The 13,639-nt window shown below is 35.3% G+C and overlaps 1 protein-coding gene across 1 annotated transcript in view; it reads right to left on the minus strand.

Annotated features, from left to right (window-relative positions):
• LOC140171580 (bifunctional heparan sulfate N-deacetylase/N-sulfotransferase 1-like) overlaps positions 1-12,797 on the minus strand; it is a 163,386-nt gene extending 150,589 nt beyond the window's left edge. The window contains 1 exon segment of the mRNA XM_072194856.1: positions 12,617-12,797. The gene's annotated coding sequence lies outside the window, so the exon portion shown is untranslated.
• Between the last annotated feature and the right edge of the window lie 842 nt (positions 12,798-13,639).

Below are 13,639 nucleotides of genomic sequence, written 5' to 3' on the forward strand. Positions count from 1 at the left end.
TTAATGACCTTCAATGAATTTTAAAATATTTTCAACATGTTGAGAATGTCACAAGGATCATTAAGTGTTTCAATTTCAGCTCAATCGGAGGATTTTTGGAAAACTTGAACTTTGACCCTTTATGACCCCTTAATGAACTTTAATGAATCTTAAAATGTTTTTAAAATGTTTAGAATATCATAAGGATCATTGCATATAAATTTCAGCTCAATTGGAGCATTTTGAAAAACTTGACCTTTGACCCCTTTATGACCCTTTAATGACCTTAAATGAATTTTAAAATATTTTTTAAATGTTTAGAATGTCTTAAGGATCATTGCATTTAAATTTAAGCTCAATTGGACCATTTTCGGTTAAAATGACCTTTTTTGACCCCCGTGACCCCTGGATGTTCTTCGACGTTTGGAAATATTTTTATTATATTCTTTATGTTTTCCTCTTTCATATGACTCCACTCATGGGGTCATACCTTGTGGCTTTTAGAGATTTGTCTTTTTCAGACCAAATGGTTAGTCAGTTAGTAAGACCTTTTTTGACCCCCGTGACCCCTGGATGACCTTCGACGTTTGGAAATATTTTTATTATATTCTTTATGTTTTTCTCTTTCATATGACACCCTCATGGGATCATACCTTCGTGGCAATTAGAGATATGTCCATTTCAGACCAAATGGTTAGTCAGTTAGTAAGTAAGCTAGTAAGTAAGCTAGTAAGTAACATTCACTCCTATAGGCTGATACCATTTCATGGTTCAGCAAAAATAAATAACTTAAACAATTTTTTTTTTCTAATTCGAGTATAGTCCCACCCCCAATTTTGAAAAATGTTCACCCAAAAACGGGGTGGGACTATACTCGAGTCAGTACGGTACTACAAAAATTACTCAAGAGTAGATAGTGTGAAGTACTCCTTCACTATCTTTGGTTGCATTATTTTACATTTTTAAAAGTTGAAAATCTTTTAATTTAAGCATCATCAGGGGAGCTTGGGCTTTCTTTTGAAGATTTCTGTATTTTAAAATAATTGCATTATAAATATCGTTTTCCAATTCAATCCTCTCTGTTTGATCCAAAGAGGTGTCCGTTTTTGCTAAAGATGAAATTTGGTTAAATGTGATACAGAAGTCAATTCTTGCATGTCCAGCCTGTATGGTTGGCTTGTAATACAAGTACACATTTTTCCAATAATTCTTTTATTGTGTTATTTTATAATATTTATATATTTAATATGCTTGCTGTCATTGGTTATATTATGTCTTTTTAATTGCTATGAAAGTGCTATGAAATCTATCATTATTTATCTCAATTATATTTATGTCTTTAAATGAATACAAAATTGTTGAATGGTTATTGAACTTATAATTAGCTTATTAAATGGTCCTCATGATCGTGAGGGCAATGCGGAGTCTAATCATTGCTTTTTGTTGTGTTTTCCTGATGTCTCGACTCTCGAGATAATTATATCAGAGGTTTTTTTTCACCAAAACACCATTTTTCCAGTCCAACCCATCAGAATGTATTCAATCATTGTATAGTATCTTGAAAAAATTATAGAATTCTTCACAGCATCATATATATCTGGTAAAATATTGTGTTATTGAATGTTAACTTTGTTTGAGTGGTTGTTGCCGGGGTTGGTCTCTACGTCTGTGATACCACCTTAGGCCCCTAACAGTCAATTTTGAGTTTCCCGTCACATAATTTCTGAAAACAAGTGAGGTAACTTTTTCATTATTCATTATTCATTATTTTTTTGCCTTTCATTATATGACCAACAGCATGTAAAATGTGTTGTTATTTGCCGCTCACTCAATTGAAGATGGATGTTTAGCCCAAATGAGCAGCCCTCGAATTAAGGATCTGAAAGGGCACAGCAACTTTTTTAGGGCAAGTTGATAATTGCCGTGGATTTTCACTGAAAAGGCAAGGCAGCACGGCAATTGTAGTATTTCAAAAGGGCATCAAGGCAACTGTTGAAAATTTGAGAAGGGCACCAAGGCAATTTTTCAAAAGCGAATACATGCATTACCGTCAGCTGAATTTGACACCAAAGTAAAATTAGACTCTCAACTTTACACTAAAACTAACCTGATTGCTTAAAAAACTGACTCGAAACAGCGATGAAACAGCTGTAACTTTGGTAATAATATTGATAAAATTCGCGGGATAAAAACTATTTCGTGCAAAACATATCTAGAGATGGGCTCACATGTACAAGATAAGACGAGACCGGAAGAGTATACGCCATCGGTTTGCAATGGGAAGTCAATGTTTGATAATCGAGAGAACAATTGATTTGCCCAGCGCTCAGATTTTGTTCACAACACGAGGTCGAGGAGTCTTAGTTACTAACAGCGTTTCTGATTGGTCGATAGTACGTTGGAGGTATTTCTCTAACCAATCGAGAAAATGAAGATTTCTAGCAACCAGATAATGTATAAAAGCCGATGTGATTGGCTGAATATGTAAGCTTACGTGCGGGTAATGAATATTAATTCACAACAAACTATTGTGTATACTGTGATTGATAGCTGGGTTACGATGCTCAAAATAGCGATCGTGTTCAAGATTTTCGATTTAATTTTCCACAATTTTGCGGGATTTAACCAGTACTTGTTAATGATTTTATAATGAAGGGATAGGGCTGGCGGCTAGGGCACCCACGGCAACTTCATTTAGGGGCACGGCAAGTGACTGCCGTCGGTAAAGGACATATTTTGAGGGCATTGCGGCAATGGGGGTGGGCACCCACGGCAATATGCCGTCGGTGCCGTGGGTTAATTTGAGGGCTGCAAATGAGATACAAAAGTATATTAATAAAAATTCCTTTAAAAGGAAAGCCAGCCTCAATGTAGAAGAGGTCTTGTAATTAGTTTTGGTCAATGTGAAAGGCATTTTTAGGATCACGCTTACATCTACATGACAGTCCACCAAACCATCAACGATGAGAACATGCACACTGAAACAGCAGAAAACATTAATTCCTAATCTCATATCAACTCTTTTAATTCATTACTCCAAATTGTTCTGGTCTGTTTTTTTTTTTTTTGTTGTTGTTGTTTTTTTGTTTTTTTTTTGTCTTTTCAGCTTTTTACTCACGATATCTCAATTTCCAATTTTGTAATACCAGAACTTACGAACTCAATATCTTGCTTAGGAATGTCCGATTTCACAGCTTTCGATATACCACTTCACAAATACACTGCGGTTTGAGTTAACTTACATGTACATTTTATTTTAAAATAACTTAATTAATTAGCAATGTATAGTTTAAGCCTACTATATTATAATAGATAGTAGCCAGCACATTTAAAAAGTACTGGTTACTCACTACAATTTTCACTCTTAAACTGTGTTTTTCTGAATGTGCTGATCATGTTGATTGCTAGTCGGAAACTCCTGCGAAGCTATGGACATGGCATCTTACATACTTCATTCTATAACAGTCTGCCTATAGTGCCTTGTGTGTTTTCTCTTCAATCATTTTGTTGAATGTAATTTTATGAATCAAATAGTTATGTGTCATTTTATTTATAATAAAGAAGTTATTAAATTAATAAAGTAAGACAATTTATTTATCTATAAGTGCATGTCAAATGGGGTACATTGTTCAATACTATAGGCCTACATGCATAAATTATGCCCATATTATAGCTAGGCCCTAAAAACTTTATTTTGCATCGGATTTTTCCTGTTGAAAAGACAAAACTGATGTTTATGATAGCAACCATTTCATCAATAACATTTTGAGTCATTTTATCCATAAAAGCGACACAGGATATGATAGATAACTACTTTCACATCAATATGGTCCATATGATCACAGATTGTTGAGAATCTGTGATATGATCCGAGGATATGATGAAGATTTTGATTCTATAGATCTGTTATCAACATGATATCACGCTGTTCAGTGGTCAAGGAGTAAGGACCCCGGTCAAGGACACTGATATGACATCATAGGTGATGTCAGATTTTCTTCTGCTGACCATATGATGCTATAAATATATTAACTATTATTGTTACATTTAGGCCTATACCTAGAACTTTTAAAGTCATAATTAGTTCAAACATAACTTTGGTAATACTCACTCGTTTTAGTTCGTTGAAGCGGCAAAACATACTTACTTTTCCTTACAAATCGAATTAAAATATTTAAAAAAAAATCCAACCACAAAAAGTTTTAAACAAAAGTCATTCCAATACCAATAAAAAATAATCTCTTGAGCATACAAACACCATCCCAGAAATAGGTACCAGCCCGATGGGCTGGCGAAAAGAGTCAGCAAGGTTGACAGCAAAATGTATGTTTTGATTTTGATTTTTCCACAAAAAATATATGGATATTCATTTTTTTTGTGCAAATATAACTTTCAGTTTTTATCGGTATTTTTTGAAAAATCACAATAATGAATTCAAGTGAGGGTCAGAAAATGAAGTGAGGGCGGGTGACGGGAAACTCAAAATCGACTTTCCTTGGCCTTATACATCAGTACCCAAATGCATATTGCTAACAATGTGCTTGTATTCTGCAATATACTCTAACACAAAAATTGCATTGCCTCAAATTATAGAAATTTATAGGTAAATACAATTTCATGGCACTGAACCTGATCAAATCCGTTTCAAATTATGCCTACACATTCAATGATACAAATTACAATGCATTGCACTGCAGTAGAATAATGACCCTATGACCATAGATGACTAGACTGTATGCAGATAATGTGGATCTTCAACACAGTACTTCAAACTGCAGTGAACTTGACCTCTGACCTTTCTTAAATCTGATTTGTTCTTAATGCTTTGAAGACATTCTTGTGGTTATCAATGTTGACCTCCAGTCACCTAATGTAATTCCAAAGGTGTGTTTTGTTTTGGTTGCAAAAGTGCCATGACTTTTCAGTTTGTTTGACAGGCTTGGATAAGTAAAGTACATGTAGTAGTGTAGTAGTGTAGTACCACTCTAAAAATTTAATTGCACAATTAAAATCAATTTCATCCTGGGAACATATCAATTTCATCCTGGGAAAATATCAATTTCATCCTGGGAAAATATGGTTTTTACTTTCTATCACAGGAGTAGGGTTGGGATTTTCGGGTAATTTTGTGCCGGGTACCCGTTTAATTTTCAGGCGAAATTGAAAAAAAAAAAAAAAAAAAAAAAAAAAAATTCCGTTTTTGTAGTGTCCCTGGACCTAGACGCTAGGATCATTCATGGTTGACCTAAAAAAAAAAAATTACATGATGTTTTGTGTTTTTATTATGAAAATTGATATTTGGCGAAACAACTTTTGCTAAGTAAAACATAACACAGAAATGCTAGATTAAAAACAGACACAAAGTCTTAATCTTATGGCTTTCTTATACATCCTTTCACTAATTAAAAATTAAATTAAATATCTACCATAATAACTATAACTTACACACATAACATCAGCAGCTCTAATTCACACTCACGTAAGTTCACCACCTTTCATTAGTCCTCTATAGACTAAGCAAAAGCAATTTATAAATTTATCATTCCATGAAAAGAAATAATTGGTTTTCCAACTCACTTCACACAGTGAGCACTCAAATCACACAAGTGCACCTTCCTATGCAAAGGGCTATTCTATTTGAAATCCATACACCCCCTGTGGAAGACATGACATTACTCTCCCATATGTCAAGAGTGTAGATTATCAAGTAGAGTCACCCATTCAGGTTCCCCCATTTGCAATTCACACTCCCTGTGTGGTGGATTTAGGTCATGTTTTCCATAGGGGGTGTATGGATTTCAACTGGATTAGCCTAATATTTTACCACTGAGAAACAAAAGATGAGAAGCATTTTAATGAACAAACTCTCCAAAGAATTTAAGTCCTCTTGATATGAAATAAAATCATCAGTACGGTACCTTGCCGTCCAATTTTAAATAACGTTTTTAAATTAGAGGCATCCCAACATCGTATATGACTCCACCAGACACTGAAAACTTGAATTGTCAAACTAAACCTAATTTCCTGATGATTGTTTATTTCTGTGTGGGGGGGGAGGGGGTGTGAGCCTAGGTGAGGGGGCTGAACTGGGGGACACTGGCAAACGATCCACACACACATTTATAAAAAACCTTTGAGTAAATAAGGATGCACAGGAACCAAGGATGTCCTGCAGTTCCTCAGGGATGGTGTATCTAGACCTTTAACAGCATATGGGTAAAGTCAAAAATAATGGCACCGTTTGGTTTTTGATGCCTGCTACATGTATGCAAATGAATAAGAACAGCAAAGAAATTCATCTTTCAAAAAGTGTGTTATGATTTTCTCTTTAACCACAGCAATTTGTAGTGTCATAGCTGTCATGTAAAATATAATATGCCCAATTTTCTTCCCCATATGGTCAGGAGTGTTACACTTTAGCGTGACAAGAAAAGAGGTACTTGTTTTTTAATCATGCACTGTAAAAAATATACAAGTTGCGAAGTGTTTCATGGGTTTTCATGGCATTTTGTGAAGTGTCTGCTATTATTAAGTACCAAATTATTTCATATTACTTTATTAGTCGCTTAATAGTCTATTTAGGAACATGTGAAGACTACATGGTGCAAAAAATAAAATATGTTCCAAAAATCACTTCTCGCCAGATTGTGTAGCATTGTAAGGTTGTGCTGACAGTAATAATCAGTCTGTTTAAAGTAAAAGCAACATTTGGGCCAAACTTGGAAAAAATTAAACTTGCATGATATCAAAACCGTTTTCTTTTTAGAGCGGGTTGAAAAGAGAAATTCCGTCTCGTCAGGAGTGTTACATCAGAATTCAACTTGATTTTTTTCATACACCAAGTTGGCAATATTCATACATTACCGGTACCTTTTATTTTATTAGTGCATTGGGATAGGAACTCAAAACCAAGACAAATATTTGCCATTGCTTGAACATGTTTGCTACAGCTATCTAAATAGTCAATGTCAGGAGTGTTACACAGAATTAATTAACTGGCAATAATTCAAATTTCTGAAGAAATTACCAGTCTGTTGGTGTTCTTTTAGCCCTGAAAATATATTCCTGAAGCCAAACTGCTGCAATCATGATGTAAAGACCTTCATATTCAAGAAATATGTACATAAAACATGGTTTTCATAGCTCTACCAAAATGTTACACTCCTGACAATCAATTGTAAGTAATATAGGCTCAACAGTAAAATTGAACTAATGTAATTCAATTTTTTGCCCCTTTTTGAAATAGCCATAGATAAGGGTGTGAGCGAGTCCTGGGAATTCGAGTCCCCCTTGATAATCCTATTACCGGGCAGGAAATTCCCTGCCGGGTACCAAATTTAAAAAAAAAAAAATGCATTTTGATATCATTAATAGAGTATGACATGAAAACTATGTATCAATTTTCATATTAAAATTACAAAACAATGTGCAAAATTCATTTTTTTTTTTTTTTTTTTTAGGTCAACCATGATACTAGCATTTAGGTCGAGGTCCAGAGACACTACAAACCGAAAAAACTTTGAAAAAAAAAAAAAAAAAAAAAAATTTTTTTCAATTTGGTACCCGTTACCCGCCTCGAAAAATCGCCGGTACCGGGCACAAAATTACCGAAAATCACACCCCTAGCCATAGATAGTGTCACCAAAAAATTACAAAAACTACTTTAGAAAATGTGATTTGCAAATTTATATATTTGAGGCTATACAGTTAATGTAGCAAAGTGTCAGGGGTGTTACAAAAACATGCAAGCTGGGCTCGAAAAACAAAAATGAACGTAAATCACCTAAATTCTGTGCCTTATTTTTGAGAGGGCCATAGATGTTGTCAACAAAAAATTACAAAGACTGTTTTAGAAAATGTAGTTTATAAAATATTTCAGGCCATACAGGTAGTGTACAGTGTCAGGAGTGTTACACAATAGCACTACTTAGATAGATCCTTACATCAATTTGAAGAACAATGTGATGCTAAAAACTTCAACACAGTTTTTGCACATCATATTGCATGATATAAACTTAAACAGAAAATAATTCAAGATGTTTCTTTTGACAAATAAAAACTTTTGTTCCTGATTTCCACGAATTTTTAGGTGTTTAAATGAAAATTTTAATTTTTTTTCCAAAACTTTGTTTCAATGTGAAAAATTCTACATGACTAATTTAGTTTAGTGTCTAATTAATTAATTAAAACTCAAAGAATTACATATTTGCATAATTTTGTCAAAATATAACAAGGAATGACATGGGTCTTTTGTGTTATATTTCTGACAATTTTGGACTACTTTTGCCAATAAACCAGTTGAAACAATATATTTAGTAATATTACTGAAGTAATTTTTTTATTTTTTCTTGAATTTAGATATGTTTTGCTTACAATAAGACAACAATTACATTTCTGAACACTTTGTAATTTTGACACTTTTGTCACACTTTGGTGCCATTATTTCTGATTATACCCATATATTATAAGCAAAGATCGCAGTTGGAGAGTGTAGGGCCCGTCTGCACTCAGACAGGGTTAGCGGTGGTTGGTAAAAGCAGGGGGTCCAGTGAAAGCTATTTGGACCCCTAACCTCCCATTTAGTCTGAAAACAAGGAAACCTGAAAACAAAGGGTCCAAATTCCAAATTCTGAAGGAAAAAAAAGAAAATCAGGGGTAAAAAAGTAATAGGGGTCTAACTCTAAAATGGGGCCACAGGGTAAGGCCGGCGTCGGCAAGTTCCTCTGTCGGAATCCTGTCGACAAAGTGAATTATGTCAACATATCGACAGAACTTCGTCCATGGCGGCATAGTGCTATGGCAATGGCCCAGTAAAACTTCGTCAGGCAAGCTCATTTTCACTCAAAATATTGGCCATTTCCAATGTATTTTCAACAAAATGCAATGCCAAATCTGATCTTTTACCTACTATTTCGCCAATTTTTCATGTTATTTGCCTTCAGGGGTCATACTTTTGGCAGTATTTTGCCCTGTTTTCTGGTGTAAATTGTACACTTTATCGCTACATGCTCGCTATGAAGACGGCATGAAATTTTCAGCAAATGAGCACAGGGTTATGCTTAGAGAATAGGGGTGTGATTTTCGGGTTATTTTGTGGCCAGGTACCGGCGCATTTTTCGGGCGGGTAACCGGGTACGGTACCCGAAATTGCAACAAAAGTTATTTGTTTTTTTGGTTTTGTACTACCTCCCTGGACCTACAATCAACAAAAAAAGTCTTGGAAAACCGGGGTGCGTTTTTTGGCCTCCAAAATCGCGTATTCTTAGCAGGCCTAGAGTAAGGTAACTCGACCATTCGATGTCAATGACGCCAAAAATGATTCGGTACATCATCTGGAGTCTGGGGATGACTGGCGAGTGAGAGCCACTGAAGATCATGTTCCATCATGGCTGTTCTGTCGCAGGCAGTAGCCGAATACTCAAGGATGGGTCTTACGAATGTCTTGTAAGTTGTACATGTAGCTGGTTTCTTCAATATTTTTACGGGTAGGCCTACTGCAAACTGCCAATGACTGAGGTTGATGCACAAGAAGGCTTTGGTGGAACTTACATACAACGAATGTATGGAGCCGGTATATGTGACACAATCAAGGGAAATGAGTCGGATGTCACTAATCTTGATTTTGATATATATATTGGCAAAGAAAGTGTTCTTTTGTTTTATATTGTTTTCAGCGTTTGATAAATTGAGGTAAATTTGTGAGCCATGCATGCATGATCATGCATGATCATGATAAGAATGAGCTTGTTCACGTAGCGGTTCCATTGCCGTACTACTACACATAGATTGCATGGCCAATCAGACAAAGTCAGAACTTGTGTTATTCTCGGATTCAGTTCCAATAAATGAAACTCCCGGCTCCGACCGGGAGTTCCAACAGGTGCTGTGTATGTGTTTATACATGTATGTGTTTAATGTGCATTCACATACAAACTTAGCCATCAGTATGAAGAAATCGTTGCTCCAAAAATGATTGCAAATTACCGGTACACATTTGTAATCATTTTTCACCACTAAATATATGAAAACACAGGTGACATATATGGAGAAGTCAAACAGGTTGTTAATTATTGTCAATATTATATATTTTGCGACATTTATAATGAAAACAATTAACACTGAAGACACCTTATGGCACCTGCTACAACTTGAGAACAAGTCCTCAAACGTTCGAAATTTGTAGTTACTACAACTGCCTCAGAGTCGGACTATACCCTGTGTGGGCAAGTCATACTTCAGTATGACTTGCCCTGAACGTCCATATATGTTCGGAAGAGACGGATACATTGCATGAGAGCCTGCCAATTTAAGGGGGTACTACACCCCTGGCCATTTTTTTGCCTATTTTTGCATTTTTCTCAAAAATTATAGTAAGTAAGATATGTATATTTTATAGGGGCAAGGACTACAACTACTGTACTGAAAATTCAGCAACTCAAAGCAAGCAGTTATTGATTTATTGATCAAATATTGGTTTTCCCTCATTTTTGACTGTAACTCCACAACTGTTAATATCTGTGCTGAAATTAAATTTCCAGTGCAGTAGTTGTAGTCCTTGCCCTATAATATACATATCTTACTTGTCCCCAATGCGCTATAATTTTTGAGAAAATGCAAAAATAGGCACAAAATTGGGCAGGGTGTAGTACCCCTTAAGCTTCCTATAATATCAATTGCACATAACATACGAAGTCACAAACTTACAAACTTCAATATGCACTTCAAATACAGCAGACCAGCTGTTTTAAAATTATTACCGATCCTGTAGAATAACTTACATAATCGTCCATTTCATAGAATCCCGTAGCTCAGAATTGCCAATTTCATTTTTATATGTCAAATGCGCTGTGGATGTGCTCCATTAAATCACAGGTGATACCACTCGCTCGCTTTCGCAGAAAAGCCAGCCTCGTGCCACTAGGGCATGACGTCATTCGTGGACGTATATGCAAAATTTCCGACGGGCGTCATATAACCCGTATTGTGATTGGTTGCAAAAGCCATTCTTTGAAATCATAAGCCAATCAATGAACGCGACGGCCTTTTACGGTATTAATTAATGTGACTCGCCAATAAAGTATGTCTAACCTGATTGGTTTACAAAACTACTTTGATAATTGCTAAGCCAGTCAGCGTGCTCGATGCAACAACCTCGTAGAGGTTTTCGAGAGGCGAATTCACGTGGTGATCCAGCGATCCGAGTATAAATTCAGGTTGACAACTTCTCTCGCGCGAGATCACAGGTGCAATAACAATACATGGACACAATCACTGACATTTACACAATGGAATAATGAATTATTTATGACATGCATCGGCTGGATTTTACGATCGAGGTAAGGAATTTGGCCTGTCCCTGCGTGAATATCCTTAGTTTTCAGCATCAAAGATACTTGCGATGACCAGTTTTTTGCGGACACTTTGATAACAGGTAACTTTTATAGGTCATAGGGTAGTACGAGGAACCATACCGTACATGTACTTAGCTCTGCTAGTACGGTATGGGATGATCTGTATGCAGAAAGCTAGTGCAACGTAATTTCAATTAGAACTTGTACGAAAACATACAAGGCTCCAGAAGCTTAAATAGCTGCATGTTTGTTTGTCATAATATTAATTACACGGGTTGTTGTACTTCTTACCTAAACGTTCATGTTTGAAATTGTAATTAATACTCCATTATGAATCCAGAAAAAAATAAATATTGATTGGTACACGATCCAGTGCAGGTGAGTGTCAAAAATCCCCGGAAAATAAATTTAATCACAGCGATGACTGAGGGCAGTCCATATAGAATTAGAAGTTTACCCAGTCTATGTTTTGCGTGAGCACTGCGTCACTTGAATTTTAACGTCAGGATTGGAGACTACCAGCTTAAACTTGGTCAGGTCAGAGGTTAATTGAACAGAATTATGATTTAGTGCTGTAAGTTAACATGTACATGTAACAACTTTTCCCATGCACTTTTTTCATCTTTTGTGGCGAATTTTGCATACAATGCAGCATTATGGTTCTTTATAAGGACCTCTAGATTAGTTTGATGAACAATTTAGAGTGAGTAGATGTGTAATTTACTGACAAATCGATGCACTCAAACTGAGATGGCTCTTCGGTGCAAACTTTAAATAGGGCAGCATCAATAACGAAAATGTCATACCAATAAATGACACATCTGTTTTGCCCGTTTTTGTTCAGTTTGCCTTGCGAACTAGGCTAGGTCATAGGGTAGAAACTAACTTGTACAATTTGTACGAAATATACATTTTGTTATAGGCCTAAAATGTTTACAAAAATATATTGGTCCATACGTTGTTCTTGTATTCAGTTGTTCGACGTATAGAGTCGGACTAGCATGAAGAATCTGAATACATACAGTACATGTACACCTTACAAGCGCTTAGGCTATCAGCCCTTTTGCTGATTAGTAAAAAGGTTAAGCCACAATACTTCCTCATTTTTCATGTTGTTTTAACACTAAACTATGAGATGTTTTATCAGAAAAATCTGATCAACATTACAACAAAATCCGACTCACAACATCAACACAACATAACAGTTGCACATTCACTCAATCTCAACTTAAGTCATGCAAGTCACTAGTCACACACACGCATTGACATTGATGTAAAACTTTTACCTTTTCAACTGGTTCTAAAGCCGCAGTATCTAAATTATCCCCTGGTATGGATCCACAGGTTCCTCCACAAAAGGTAAATAACGATAAATTGTTCCTTATAAACAAATAGATAAAATAGACCAACAAATATAGACGAAAGTTTCACTATGAATTTTATCCTCCTCTTGATGTTTTCTTTTCTGACAACAGATAACCTTTGTCCTTTTGGGTTGCCGGTTTAAAGATAAGTGATTGGTTTAAATTTCCTAGAAATAACCACGCCTAAATCCCCAAATAGCGGTACACTAAAATATTTATAAACGTATAAAACTGTAAAAGTCTATAAAATAAATAAAATTGTTTTCGTTCTTGTCAGAGGAATTGTCATTATTGATCGGAGGGAGGTGTTTCTTTTTTAATTCATTTCTTTCTCCAACTTTTTGTCTCCATTTATCAATTTTATTTTGTCCATTGATTTTTAGCAGGATAAAGAGAAAGGGTTGACCGATCGATCAATAACTTCATCCATTTTTTCATCAGGCATCAAATTCAAAACTGAGATTTTGGTGTCAGACATGTCAGAGGAAATCTCATATTTTTCTCATTAGGCCTAAAACAATTGTTTGATTGGCGTAACCTAAAAAAAATAGGGTTGGTGAGTTTTTAACTTTTAAAGCTGTAAATTGCATTTGAAAAAGACCTTGGAACTTTTTTTTAATTTATTTATTATTTTTTTTATTTATTTATTTATTTTTTGCAACAAAAACAAGTCAGGGTCGGGCCTACTTTTAGGCCAGGTCGGGTTGCGCCAAGTCAAACCATTTTTTCATTAACAGTCAGATGTTCAGTTTAGTTCATTATGGCAAACCAGATTTCAATGAGCCCGGTCAATGAGTGGATGGGTGGGGCAAGATTATCACATGCTGTGTTTTTTGTTTTTCTTTTTTTTTCTTTTTTACGAAATGCCAAAATAGTAGGCCTAAGTTTGAACCTTTAATTTGAATCATGTGTAATGTCAATGTGACTTTATAAATAATGTTTCTT

Source organism: Amphiura filiformis, chromosome 15, assembly GCF_039555335.1.
Source record: "Amphiura filiformis chromosome 15, Afil_fr2py, whole genome shotgun sequence".
Taxonomy (NCBI): domain Eukaryota; kingdom Metazoa; phylum Echinodermata; class Ophiuroidea; order Amphilepidida; family Amphiuridae; genus Amphiura; species Amphiura filiformis.